The sequence below is a fragment of the Nicotiana tabacum genome, chromosome 14 (genome assembly GCF_000715075.1).
Source record: "Nicotiana tabacum cultivar K326 chromosome 14, ASM71507v2, whole genome shotgun sequence".
In the NCBI taxonomy this organism is placed as follows: Eukaryota; Viridiplantae; Streptophyta; class Magnoliopsida; order Solanales; family Solanaceae; genus Nicotiana; species Nicotiana tabacum.
Window position 1 is genome coordinate 91,473,601 of NC_134093.1, and position 15,972 is coordinate 91,489,572.

Sequence of the window (15,972 nt, forward strand, 5' to 3'; positions counted from 1 at the left end):
AGCCAATATATCTCGATTTGAGCTTTTCTTAAATTACTACAATGTTCCGAAAATCCTAGCAATCCCAATCTATTTTGAGATATAACAAAATTGAACGCAAATTAGGAAGATATTCATGGTTTCAGCTCATTTGAGCATTTTATCAAACACTAGGTGTGCAAATTTGGCTACAAGGTTCTTCTAAAAGCTTTCCTTCATTCCACAACCCAATCTTTACTTATTTGAGCTCAACAAACTTCCCACAAATCTTATTGGTACATGCACGTATACATAATACTCTCACACCCAAGAATCATACCCCCAATCAGCCATCTTTTACCCCAAACTCGAAATTAAAGAATCGGAGAAAGAAATTCTTACCTCTTTGAAGCCCTAGCAAGGTCTTTGTGAAATCTTCAAGCCTTGATCAAGAATTGATGAACAAATGGCTATGTCTTCTCTTTATCTCTCTAAGACACTCTCACCACTCTCTAAAAATAATAGATAAAGCCCTTAAAAATGACCCCCAAAGCCTTTTTATAAAACTGGGATCGGATAAAATTTCCAAAACTTAAACTTGCCGAAACCGGGTCTGCGATCGCAAATCGTACCGCATAATAGATATGAGGCCTGAAGAATGGTCGCGAAAATAATGCCCAAAATCTGGACATGCCTGACCTAGTCTGCGATAGTTCTGCGGTCCGCAGACCTGTTCTGCGATCGCATACTGGACAGCGGAATATTTTCCAGATTTTTCTCATGCCAAGTCTGGGACTGAAATGTAGTCTGTGAAGTGCATATGTGATCGCATAATGGACCGCAGAAATGACCTTCAAATTCAATAATCTCCCTGCTTCAATTTGCGACAAAAGAATTTCTACAATCCTCAAACATGTAAGCCTACCTCGGCACCACGAAATCTTAAATTCCTTTACAAAATTTTACGGGGCCTTACATTTGACTTTTATGAAAACGGCCTCGAATTTTCTTTTTAATGGTTCAAATAGGTTTGTATAGTAATTTTGAACTAAGGCGTATGCGCGGAATTGAATTCGGAGGTTCCTAGTATGAATTGGCTCTTTTTGTCGAAAGTTGTCAATTTAAAGGTTTACAACCCATTTCTATTCCTCCGTATCGTATGGCACCAACAGAGTTAAAGGAGCAGCTTCAAGAGCTTCTTGATAAGGGATTTATTCGGCCTAGTGTGTCACCTTGGGGGTGCACCGGTTCTATCTTTGAAGAAGAAGGATGGCACTATAGGCAGTTGAACAAAGTTACAATCAAGAACAAGTATCCTTTGCCGTGCATTGATGATTTATTTGACCAGCTTCAGGGAGTGAGGGTGTTCTCTAAGATTTATTTGAGGTCTGGGTATCACCAGTTGAGGATTCAGGACTCGGATATTTTGAAGACAACATTCAGGACCCCGTTATGGTCACTATAAGTTCCTTGTGATGTTTTTTGGGCTGACCAACATCCCAGCAACATTCATGCATCTCATGAAAAGTGTACTTCAGCCATATCTTGAATCGTTTGTCATATTATTCATTTATTATATCCTGGTGTACTCACATAGCAAAGGGGAGCATGCCAAGCATTTGAGGATTGTACTACATCGACTGAGTGAGGAGAAGCTTTATGCCAAATTCTCCAAGTGTGAGTTTTGGCTTAGTTCAGTGGTGGTCTTGAGGGATGTGGTGTCCAGTGAGAGGATTAAGGTGGATCCAAAGAAGATAGAGGCAGCTTAGAGTTAGCCCATACTGTTTTTAGCTATTGAGATTCAGAGCTTTCTCGGCTTGGCTGGATATTATTGTCACTTTGTGGAGGGTTTCTCGTCCATTGTAGCGCCTTTGACCAGGTTGACCCAGAAGGGTGCTCCATTCAGATAGTCATATGTGTGTGAGGAGAGCTTTCAGAAGCTCAAGACTGCCTTGACCGCAACTCTAGTTCTAGTTTTGCCTTCAGCGTCGGGCTCTTATACAGTGTATTGTGATGCTTCTCAAATTGGTATTGGGTGTGTCTTGTTGCAGGGGGTAGAGTGATTGCTTATGCTTCGCGCCAGTTGAAGCCCCATGAGAAGGACTACCATGTTTATGATTTGGAGTTGGCAGCCATCGTTCATGCATTGAAGATTTGGAGGTATTATCTCTATGGCATGTCTTGTGAGGTATTTATGGAAAGTTGAGGAGGTTGACCGAGAGTTGACTTTGTGATTAACAGAGTTAGATTTTGGTTCCGAAAGTTAGAGTAGGTCTATTATGTCATTTATGACTTATGTGCAAAATTTGAGGTGGATCGAAGTTGATTTTATAAGTTTCGGCATCGATTGTAGAAGTTGGAATTCACTAGTTTCATTAGGCTTGAATTGGGGTGCAATTCGGATTTTTGATATTGTTTGATTTGATTTAAGTACTTGACTAAGTTCGTATCGTGTTTTAGGACTTGTTGGTATATTTGGTTGAGGTCCCGGGGGCCTTGGGTGGATTTCAGAGGGTTAACGGATCGAATTTTGGACTTGAGAAATAGCTGAAGAGTGATGGACTGGTGTGATCGCACGATGGCATCGTAGAAGCGTCGTGGAAGGAAGTGGGAAGTGGTCGTAGGTGCGAGGTTATTTTCCACACCTACGAGGTCGCAGATGCGGCGTATTGGGCGCAGATGCGGAGCTTAGTGAGGAGGCTAGGGAGTGCAGGTGCAGAGGAAGTTCCGCAGATGCGGACTCGCAACTGCGCATATGTTATCGCAAAAGCGAAGGAACGACCTTTAGGGGATACCGCAGAAGCGGAGGAAATGTCCGCACCTGCGAGACCGCAGATGCGGAAGCACTGGCGATAATAATGCGTGAACATCATAGTAATTTGTGCATAGCCTCGAAACCATAGAAAATATAGGTACAAGGCTGAAATGACAGAACACTCTTCCGCAAAGCGACGATAATAGCCTGCCTTAATACGTAGGGAGAAACATCCTGCACCATGACTGCAATACCACTATAACTCCTCGGTTCCCAATCGGTAACAAGCGCTCCACGCCGCGTAAGATTGAGTAGGAAGGAAATGAAGGCATAAGCTTTAATGGAATCAAATCGCACGATGAGGAATCAAAAAGGGAAGTGCTTCTAACAACCCTATAGCCTCTCGAAGATAAGTACAAACGTCTCCGTACCGATCAGAAAGACTCTACTAGACTTGCTCATGACTAGTGATGCCCAAGTGAACCTAGAGCTCTGATACCAAGCTGCCATGACCCAAAATCCTTTATAGGTAGTGATGGCGCCCAACGTCGCCGTTAGGCAAGCCAACGGTGAACTACCAACTTAATTGTTCATTTTATTATTTTTGAAATGATGAATCTTATTAGATAGAGAGATTGATGCATCAAAAATTGTACATACATATGATTTAAGTAAAATATAAATTAGAAGTATCTCAATGGTAAGCAAAGTCATAAACAAATTCTAGAACACCCAAAACCAGGTGTCACAAGTGCATGAGCATTTACTAACGAGTACAATAATAATACAATATCTGTACGGAATGTAAATAAGACATGATAAAGTAAATAGTACGGTGGAGACTCTGTGGGCTGCGATACGTAGCCTGGAAAGCAACTCACCATAAAGTCTCCTCAGCAGCTGCGCCTACGCGCCAAGATGACCACCAATTGAACCTATCAGATCCTGCAAATTTAGTGTAGAAGTGTAGCATGAGTACGTAAATCAACGTGTACCCAGTAAGTATCTAGCCTAATCCCGGAGAAGTAGTGATGACGGGTCGACTTCGACACTTACTAGAGGTCCAATAAAGCAATATGATAAATCATAAGCAGATATGAAGCACAACATCAATAATGGGGTAAAACTGTAAGTTACATAATCTTCCAAAAATTTCTTTTAAAGATATAAATTTCCCAGTCTCGTGTTCTATCTCAATAGCTCAGATATATTAAGTGCTAGAAACCAACGGATAAGGAACACCATAATAAATGCCGGGCATCAGTGGGAGGAAAATCTCGTGAATATTCGTATTGCTAACGATATAACACACGATTATGCCGAGGTCGTACAACCCGATTCAAAATAATGTGTACATTGCCGAGGGTCGAGTGAAACGAATCATAGATGCACCTATTACATGCTAGGGTGGATGCGTCGCATCCACCTCGTCCTCCACTTCTCAGCTTCGCATGCTACGGTGGATGCTTCGCATCCACCCTTTGTTCCTCCATTTCTTAACTTTGCATGTGAGGGTGGACGCGACGCATCCACCCTTCTCTTCTACTTCCCAGTCTCGGATGCTATGGCGGACGCTATGGGCCGACTTCACTGCTAAGGGTGCACGAAAGATGTAGTTTTTCTAGGTTGGATGCGACGCATCCAACCCTTCTTCCTCTGGCTAGACCACCTTTTCTTCATATTTTGCACTCCAAACACCTTAAATCGTCACACATAACTTAATTAGTCATAAAACCAATAATTAAACCATGTTGGGAATTTTAAAGATCAAATAACATCAAGAAGTGGTTAAAACATGGGTAAAGTAACATCAACACATATCGAAATATGCCAAACATCACTACCCCACACTTAAACCTTTGTTCGTCCTCGAACAAACCATCCTATAGTAGACGAAACAAAATTAAGCTCTTATCATTCAAAGCACACTGCACCTATGACCGTGGTTATTTGCAACAATTAGGCTCTAGACTATGCATCACACACACTTCCCTTTACTTATGCCCTTCTTTAAACATATTCGAACAAAGACAACATGCTCACAACAACCCTAACCTCAAAAACCGACTCAATGTCACTATGTACTCATGGCTTGAACACCCAACATCATAGAGAAGTCTAATAACGTTACCTATCCCTCGTGAAACCATGTGCCCTCACAACAAGAACAATAGAGTGAGTTCAATCCACACATTCGAATCTCATGATCAAATATATTTTAATGACTCACATATATCAAAGAAAATCGCTCACTCTCACAAAGAAGTCACATGCATGCAATTGGTACCATAGACTTGCCCTTAATGTAAATCTCTACTAATGTAAGCTCGCTCGATCTAAAATCAATTAGGACTTTTTCATGGTTGTAATGTGGGCTAAGGGACGGGTAGGATATATTTAAGGAATAGTGACTCACCCTCCTAAGCACTTTAACACATCATCAAATAACTTAAGCGCGAATTCTTCAACACCCCTTCAATTTCACCAATAATATCACTCCAAACAATATTTCCTCTTTCTTTAAGCACTACTTTAATTCATACCCACTAGCAAGAACAAGACAACAATTTATTCATCTATATTTTTCTTTCTTTTTTTTTTTTTTTTCAGATTTTCCTCTTTTTTTTTTTTTTTTTTAATTTCTGCTAGTGGTGTATTATTTTACAAAATAAGTGTACCCTTCTTTCTTTCATTGGTTCTACTCAAAAGTCACCCCACACTTAGTCCCTTCTTACTTCTTTTAGCGCTCATCTAACAATTAAAGTGCTTTAAGAGGTAAAAGGATCAAAATAATGTCAATTAAGAATAAAAAGGGTGTAGGCTTGTAATGTGGGTACCAAATAAAAGGTCTACAGGCTCAAAAGGGTTAACTAGGGATAGATTTTATTTGTGATAAGCAATAAGCTCAAAAAGATCAAAGAAATCCTAAAATCATTTTTCAAACCGAGCATCACCTAAAATTTCGCTTCAACTCACATACCGGGCAAGTTCTAGACACAAGTACAATACATGGACAACACAAAAAACCTCACCACACATGGCACATGACTCACTAAGGACGATCACATTCCGACTCTCAAACAATGCAAGTATTCACGGAGCCACGAGATATTAAGTATTAAACACAAGGTGAACATAAGTCATGTAAACGAGACATAGGCGCCACAAAACATGCTATCCAATTTAACAAGGCATCATCAATAAATTCAAATCATACAGAAGATACTACACATGCGAAAGTATAAATATGTTACTATCAAACAAGTCAAGGGCGCCTAGGTTCATCATTCTTGCTCCTTTTATTCCCTAAATTCCTAATCTACTCAGAAAAAAAAGCTACCCGGTTCAAACTACATCCCATGGAAAAGAACCGAGGCACAAAGAAAAATCACAGGGGATTATTTCTACCTAAAGAAAGCTAAAAGACATATTTTGGATTTTAGTTTAGACTTTAATCCCTCAAGAAAACTGTCTAGGAGATCAATCGTCGGGAAAAGTCCAATTTTTCTACCCTTTTTTTTCTTTCACAAAAGCTACTACACTTAAGAATGAGTACTACAACTAAGCTAAAATAGCACAGAAACTCATCCAAACGATCTCCTCACCCCACGCTTAAAATTTTGCAATGTCCTCAATGCACATTATAAATAATAAGAGGGTAAACGAGACTCCCTGGTAGGCCAAAGGCCGAAGCAATAGCGGCTCACGAGGTACTCAGACTTCCCCCAGGCATCGTCCTTTGTGTGGGCACCCCACACTTAGTCCTCACCATCTAGCTCGCTTTTGCACTCTTCTAATGGCTTTGCTTCCTATGCTCATAATCCTACAAAACAAAAATAAATACTACAAAATAATAAAAATAAAATAAAATAAAAAGTAAACAAAAATAAAAGAAAGCAGTAACGCTGGGTTGCCTCCCAACAAGCGCTTGATTTAACGTAGCGGCACGACGTGAATCACTTTTTGCCTCCACCTCGAACTTATGAATTGAGCCCCTAACATGGCATCCAGTTTGCGGCTATGCTCCAGTGGTGGGGCTACAAAGATAACCAGGCCAAGTAATAAATTTTTCACTCTACACTTCTCGGCCTTTAGATGAGGAATGTATTTTTTGCTTTTTGGCATGACAAATTCAAAAATATAGGCATCATGTTCCTCTTCCATTGACTCCTCCAAAGGCTTAGATGACTCGATTTCCATGTCATCATCCAAATACAATGTCGAAAAATGTTTAGAATGAGGACCAACACGCCCCAACTTTAGAATTGTATTACTATTTATATCCTCATATGTGCACACATTAGAGTCTTCAAATATAACATTATCTGCTACCTCGCATGGCTCTAGTGTACTTTTCTCAACATGGGCATCATCAACAGAAATATGCTCGAATGATTGGCTCTCCACTTTTAGCTCCTCAATTTGGCGTATAAGCTCCTTTTCAGCTTCTGACAACTCATTACTATTTTGTTGGGCGATAGACGCAACAACCTTTGCATTTAATTTATCTTGCAAGTCGTGAATAGTAGTGACAAATTTATAGATCCCTTGTCCCAGTTTAGATCTTCCCTCTATAAAGTGTCTCATCCCATCAGTAAGTTCCTCACGTTGAGCTTCATATATTTCTAACTTTTCAGCCTGTTCTGCCAGCCAAGTTTGGCTCAAAATCTCCTCTTTTTCAAAAATTTTCTCTTGCTGGTACTCGCTCTCTTCATTCAATTCTTCCATATTGGCCTTCATTCTTGTGATTGCTGCCCTCATTTTTTTCATATCTTTTTTGAGTTCATCCTGTTGCTCTGCTACTTGCCTCAGAATATCCCTAATATATGCATCAGGCTCCATATCCTGCACTTCATTGCCCCTATCAAACTCAGAAATATCATTAGAAAGATCATAATAAGGGCTCAGAGAAGGATGAACAAAATTAGGACAACCATCCCAATGGCCATCTTGACCACCACACATATTACAAATATTCCACTCAAAGGATTGAGATTGTGCGCACAACTCGCTCCTGGGAACATTCTGACAATTTTTCCACCAGTGGGGTCCTCCACAATATGGACAAGGATCATCAAAATAAGAATAACCATCATTCGAACAATTTTTATTCCAAGATGCCATGCTAAAATAAATAAAAAATACTAACTAAAATAAAAAATACTAACTCTTCATTCAATTATTCCCGCCTGTCACGCGGGTGACCCGGGTTCGATCCCCGGCAACGGCGCCAAAAACTTGTTGCGACCAAACACACTCACTCAAGTATACACGGTCGTCAAGTAATAAAGTGACTAAAAGTCGGATGTCGAACCCACGAGGACTTATGATTAACTATTAACTAAATTAGACTATCCTAATTATCTAAACAAGAATTAAACCTAAAAATATTTTATTCTAAACTAATTAAATAAGAAAATATAAATAATGAACTTTGAACAGAGAAAGAACAGATTTTTATGATATCAATGTAATGAAAACGATCTAGGGTTATGGGCTATCTAACAATCCTATTGTATTCTTCAATTGAATTTACCGACTAATTTATCTAGCTTATTGGTTGACAGGGTTAATGCTCATAAGAATCTGTCGAGTTCTTACTCGCCTATTCAAGCTAACCTAACGCCTATATGTCTATGGAGTTAGAATCAACAAGAACGCATTTATAATTCCTGTAAATCAACCAAGCAAGGCAATTAGGTATATGTCTATCCTAACCACGAATCCGTTCCCCGATGCCCGAGTTCAAGAACTTGCCCTACTCAATCCTATATGCAATATAGAATTCCCACTTTCGAGTTCAATTCTAGATTCGTAGATAATGTTCAATTGGTGATCAAGCAATTAAATAATTAAGTGCAAGATTGAATAAATAAACTAATATGATAAATCAAGAAGTCAAAATCAATATCCGAATAACAATAGTCATGAAAGAACCACAACCCTAGAACGTGAAGTTTAGCTCCATATAGACATGGTAGCCAAACAACAAATCATACAAAGAAACATAAAAATTACTAAGTTTGGTGGGAGAAAGATGAAACTTGATGAATTCCAGCCTCCACAGCTTTTTCGTGCCTTTTTCCCTCTTCCCAATATGTTAGATGACCTAAAAGAGGCGTTTTTGGCTTATATATTGCGTACCAAAGTCGCGGGCCAAAGTTCTCCTATTTCTAATCCAAATCAGCTTCAGGGATTGATGCTAGGGTGGATGCGTCGCATCCACCTCGTCCTCCACTTCTCAGCTTCGCATGCTAGGGTGGATGCGACGCATCCACCCTTCTCTTCTACTTCCCAGTCTCGGATGCTATGGCGGACGCTATGGGCCGACTTCACTGCTAAAGGTGCACGAAAGATGTAGTTTTTCTAGGTTGGATGCGACGCATCCAACCCTTCTTCCTCTGGCTAGACCACCTTTTCTTCATATTTTGCACTCCAAACACCTTAAATCGTCACACATAACTTAATTAGTCATAAAACCAATAATTAAACCATGTTGGGAATTTTAAAGATCAAATAACATCAAGAAGTGGTTAAAACATGGGTAAAGTAACATCAACACATATCGAAATATGCCAAACATCAAGCGTCACCTCAACATCAACCACATAACGCGTAATTCAGGGTTTCATACCCTCGACACCAAGTTTAGAAGTGTTACTTACCTCGAACAATCCAAATCCAACACCAAGAAAGCCAAACGATGCTGAAAAAATGCCATATCGTGAGTACCGATCTCCGAATGGCTCAAAAATAGCCAAAAAAACTCAAATACATCAAATAAAGCCCAAGGAAACAATTCTAAATGATAAAGGTCGAATCTTTAATCAAAAGCCCAAAGTCAACCAAAACGTTAAACCAGGGCCTGCGCCACGAAACCCGATGAAACTCACAAAATTCGACAACCCATTGAATTATGAGTCCAACCATACTATTTTCACTCAAATTTGTTTCCGTAAAGACATTCAAAACTAAAAATTTTACTCTATGAAACTTTAGGCAAAACCCCCCCAATTTCTATTTAAAATTCACAATCCAATTACCACAAATGGAGATAGATTCACGAAATATAACCACAGCCGAGTAGAGAACACGTACCCCAATCCATTTGGTGAAAAGCGTCTAAAATATTGCCCAAATCCAAGCTCCCCAACTCAAAATATGACCAAATGAACAAACCCTCAATATTAAATATTTTTGTCCAGTTGTTCTGCCTCGTTTTGTGTGCCAAACTATCCCAAAACTCGCTTTTTATGCCTCCAATGGATTCCTTGTAAATTCCAGTCAAGTTAGACTTTTGAATAACTCCATTTGACCTTATAATGAAGGTGATATGTTGGTTTCAATATTTTGAAATAGTGCAGATTTTTAAATACGAATTCAGCGGCAATTCCGTAATTACAGTTGCTATAGTTCCAAAATTATGATAAGGATATAATTCTTCAATCAAAATAAAATTGGAGCTCATTTTCTTAATGTGGTATGCTTGAAGAAACGACGTCGAAACTCATGCGAGCCCCATCGGGACCCCGTTCGAACTTACCAACAAGTCTCATAATATAACATGAACTCACTCAAGGTCTTAAATCACGCATAACAACATCGAAATGATAAATCACACCTCAAATCAAAATTAATGAACTTTTAAACTTTCAACTTTCAAAACTCGCGCCGAAATATATCAAATCAACTCGGAAGGAACTCAAATTTTGCACCCAAGTCTCAAATGACATAACGAAGCTATTCTAATCCCCGAAACCACAATTCGAACCCGATATACTCAAAATCAACTCTTGGTCAAACTTATGAACTTTTCAAACCTTCAAATTTCCAACTTTCGCCAATTAGCGCCAAAATCATTTTGAAATATCCAAATGCAAATCCAGGCATACACCCGAGTCCAAAATCACCATCCGGACCTAACGAAACTATCAAAACTCCAATCTGAGGTCAAATACTAAAAAGTCAAACTTTGTCAACTTTAAAGCTTCAATCATGAAATTCATTCTTCCAAATCAATTCCGAATAACCTGAAAACCAAAACTAACGATTCACACAAGTCATAATATATCATACGACACTGCTCAAGACATCAAATAGCAGAAAGGAATGCATAGGCTCAAAACGGCCGGTCGAGTCATTACATGTTACTTAGTACTTGCCCAATTTTGGCAAGTACTCTCTTTCAAAATCAGGCCTGATTGACTCCAATTATGTGATGATCTGGGCGATGTTTCGCCTATAAACACTTTACAATGAATGATTCTTGCATTCATGGTCCGATTCATGGCCGTTGGACCCAACTAGGGTTTGCAATTTCTTTTATCTATTTTACCGGCTTTGCTACTGATTGCATGTGATCTTTTCTGTCACGACCCAAAATCCAAACCTTCGTGATATCACATAACCCAACCCACCAGGTAAGCCAATTAAAAAAATAACATAATATAATAATACTGATGTGAATCAAAGATGAGATAATTGAATTTTATACAACTCACCAAGGACTAATAATAGAAATCATGAGCTTCTAAGATTTAGAATTTATAAAATTGGTATGAAATAAAGTACATCATCTGTTTGAAATATACAGGAACAGATTAAAATTCTAAAGCTACTAAGATCAAGAGGCAGCTATGACCTGACCACAAGTACATCTTCAAATCCAGCGCCCACCATGCACAACGACACCATCATCCAACATCTGCACGTAAGGTGCAAAAGTATAGTATGAGTACAACCGACCCCATGTACTCAATAAGTAACAAACCTAACCTTAGGTTGAAAGTAGTGATGAGCTGGGACAAAGGTCAGAGTCCAACTCCAATAACAAGCAACAGTTCATAATAATATAATAAATATGGTAGAAGAAATAACTCAATAAATAAATGCTCAGCTCGTACACAATTTCGGAAAATAAATATTTTCTTTTCAAGTATAACAATAAAACTCAAATCTTTTTCCGAAATCGCTGAAAGAATGAGTAAATATGAAATCTGTGATTTTTCTCAAACACTTTAACGACAGATAAGAAATTCCATTATCAGATGGCATGAGGAAAAATAATTCTCTATGCCTACATATCAAGTATGCATGTCTAATGCAATGCAACACAATGATGAACTCATGTACTCGCACTCTCAGAGTACTCAATCTCACTGTCTCGCATTTCCACTCACCATGCTCAATATTCAGCACACTCAGTCACTTGGTACTGTACATGGAAGATCCATCCCAAATATAAATGACAACTCGCGCACAGTCACTCAGTAATGTATATGGCCAATCCAGCCCAGGGAAGATCCATCCCAAAAATATATATTGGAGTCACTCAGTACTGTATAGGGCCAATCCAGCTCAGAGAAGATCCATCCCTCAATATAAATAATTAGGCAAGATCCATGCCCAGGGAAGATTCATCCCTCAATATAAATAATTAGGAAAGATCCATGCCCAAGGAAGATACATCCCTCAATATAATATCAACTGTGCTCACTGTGGGTATGCAGACTCCGGAGTAGTTCCTTTAGCCCAAGCGCTATAATAAGCCAAATTCAGGCATAAATCAATAAAGCATGCTGTGACGTGCAACCCGTTCCCATAAATATCTGGCTCTCCAGTCTCTCGAGTTCACAATATCATAAAACTAGCCCAAAATGATGATATGATGTATCAATAAATAGCAATGGAGACTTAGATATTAAACATATAATTCGACAGTAGAAATGACCTCAGTGGGTCCCAATAATACCAGTATTTGGCTAAGCATGATTTCTATCATGAGTCACAATTCAATATCTCTAACACATAGCAAACACATGGAAATATAACAAGTCATTTGAATTCACAACTCCACGAAAACAATTGAGTCACAATTTCTACGGTGCACGCCCATACGCCCGTCACCTAGCATGTGCGTCACCACCAAACCAATCACATAATATGTATAATCAGGGTTCATACCCTCAACTCCAAGTTTAGAAATTTTACTTACCTCGAAAGCCGAACTCGATGCCAACCTCAGAACGGCTTCTTATCTCCTCAATTCCAAGTCAAACGATTCTAAATTAGTCAAACAACGTGCACATTAATCAAAATATACTCCAATGCTTATAATTTAACAATTTATAAAAATTCTCAACTTCGCTGAAAAAGTCGGCAATGGGGCCCACGTCTCGGAATCCGACGAAACTCACAAAATCCGACAACACATTCAATTACGAGTCCAACCATACTAGTTTCAATCAAATCCGACTCCGAATCGACATTCAAATCAAAAAAATTCGTTTTATTAAACTATAGACAATTCCTCCGATTTTTCTTTAAAAATCAATAATCCAAATGCCGAAAACGAAGATTAATTCATGAAATATAATACAAAGTGAGTAACGAATACTTACCCCAAGTCGTGTGGAAAAATTCCTCTCCAAGGTTGCCCAAACCGAGCTCCAAAATCCGAAAAATGTGAAATAAACGACCAAAACCTCAAAATATAGTTATGCCCATGCGTGTTCGCTTCTGGAGAAATGGCTCTTCGCACCTGCAGAAAAACATCCCTTCCTGCGACATCGCATGTGCGATATTAATCGCGCATCCGCGCAGTCATCCACTCCTACGTCTCAGCCATCACTTCTAGAATAACGAAGATGCGACCCAAAACTTTGCATCTGCGATGCTTCCAAACATAGCCCTCTCCGCTCCTGCGACCACTCTGCCACTTTTGCGGCTCCGCACCTGCGCCCATAGCTCCGAAGGTGCGGTCAGACAAGAATCTGTGTCAAACCAGCATTAACCAAATAGTTCCAAAATGATAAGAATCTCATCCGAAATGCACCCGATCCCTCGGGACCCCGTCTGAATATACCAACAAGTCCCATAACATTAAATGGACTTACTCGAGGCTTCAAATCACACATAACAACATCAAAATGACGAATCGCAGCTCAAATCAAAATTTAATGAATTTGAACTTTCAACTTCTAAAACACACGCCGAAACATGTCAAATCAACCCGGAATAAATTCAAATTTTGCACACAAGTCTCAAATGACATAACGAAACTATTCCAATTCCTGAAACCACAATCTGAATCCGATATCATCAAAGTCAACTTCCGGTCAAACTTATGAACTTTCCAATTCTTCAAATTTTCAATTTTTGCCAATTAGTGCCGAATCCTTTTACAAATATTCAAAAGCAAATTCGGGCATACGCCCGAGTCCAAAATCACCATCCGGACCTAACGGAACTATCAAAACTTTGTTTCGGGGTCAAATTCACAAAAGTCAAACTAAATCACCTCTTCTAACTTACAGCTTCAATCATGAAATTCGTTCTTCCAAAACGATTCCGAATAACCTGAAAACAAAAATCGACGATTCACACAAGTCATAATGCATCATACGGAGCTACTCATGACCCCAAACTATCGAGCGAAGTGCAAATGCTCAAAATGACCGCTCGGGTCGTTACATCCTCCCCCACTTAAACTTACGTTTGTCCTCGAACGTGCCCAGAGTCATTCTAAAGCCATCAAACTGCCGTGTAACCTTACCTTGCACATACACGTGGGTGATCCCATATCACCCAATTCTATATAGGCCCGACAACACAACATAACTGAAGATCATTACTTCGACCTTAGCCCGTAAACCTTAGAGTCCAATTTCCAACATCGGGAATTCTCTATAAGAGTCGTATCTCGCATCTACACACTGTATAAGTCCGAAGCAGCCGAATTAAGTCATAACCATAACCCAAGACAAAAATCACATGATATACCATATAAATCAAATACACATAGCGATAACTTCTGATCACCGTAGCTGCTCAAAACAAAGCCGGTACTGGTAATAAACCTCATATCAAACAAAACCTCACTCTAAAACCTTCGTAAACTGCTGATGATGAAAGAAGCATGCAGAAACTCATAACCACTTATCAGATCAACAAATCATGGAATTCCCTCTCCTTTGACAAGAACTATAGCCAATTTCTAAGTTGATCAATAACATTATCCTTCCAAATATACCACAAACAAATTCGATAGCACCCATTCTAGGTCCGATGACCTCATCTCATCACACAACAACTCTGGTGACATGCCACATCAATACAACCTAGAACCACAACCCACACAATCCGTGCACCAATAAGCAACAACCCAAATGTACTCCATCATGGAAAATGACTCAAATGAGAGAACCATCCTACAAGTTCAACAAGTACCACCATAACCACAATGCTACAAACCTATTTTACATAGTAGAACCAAGACACGCGAATCTAACACAAAGGATCATATCCCGACATAACCTAGCTGCAATGCGTGACCCCATCCAAATACGGGTCCATATGAAATACCTTAAGCCTCCATGCTCAAAATCAACAACTACACGCAATTCGGCATCTAATATCCTAAGTGTATGACCATAACCACAGAGAAGCAAATAATATAATATACCACAGTCCGGAGAGAACATAACCAAGGCGGAATCAACCATTCGACACCCCAATAACCATCTCGCTATAATCCCGCTGCAAGACCCAATCAGAACCGCACCTTGGTGCATATAAACAATAGATCACAACCCCTGATCGCATATAAAAGTAACTCATATAACATATCAGAGCACAAATGACCTCAACTCTAACCGAATGGCACATCCCTCAACCATGGCAGTACGGAGTAAACCAATCCAACCCAGTGTAGAATACGCATCCTCATTGGGCCTACCAATGGGCCCCAAATCAACTATGGTCATCCACAAATATATAAATAACCCTCTAAAAGTCCACAGTGACCTAACCATAACATATACTACCATTTGGCTAGCTTTGCCACATCTTCACAGTCCACAATCATGAAACAATCTGCTTTTGAGAACTCCCAGTCTCCAAATCCATGGAACACATGAATCACCATATCCGATCCGAACTCCACCGCCCGAATGTCTAACAAATCTTTCATACACGATCATCTCACGAGGAATACTTCTATAATTCTTCCGTACCACATAGCAAAATCTGAATATCAGCAGTCGATGATCTAGGCGAGTACCGCAATACCAATGAAGCATCCGTAATTCAAAACACAATGCGCCTTCTAAAATGCGCACTCATCTCAGGAAATACCAAGTAGTAATAGCCTGCATCTATACATCTGAACCCGTCCATGTTGTTTAAGAATTCATGACCGTCCTTTCAAAACTGAATCATGACCTTGCACATGCAAATCTCAATCCACATAACACACCACA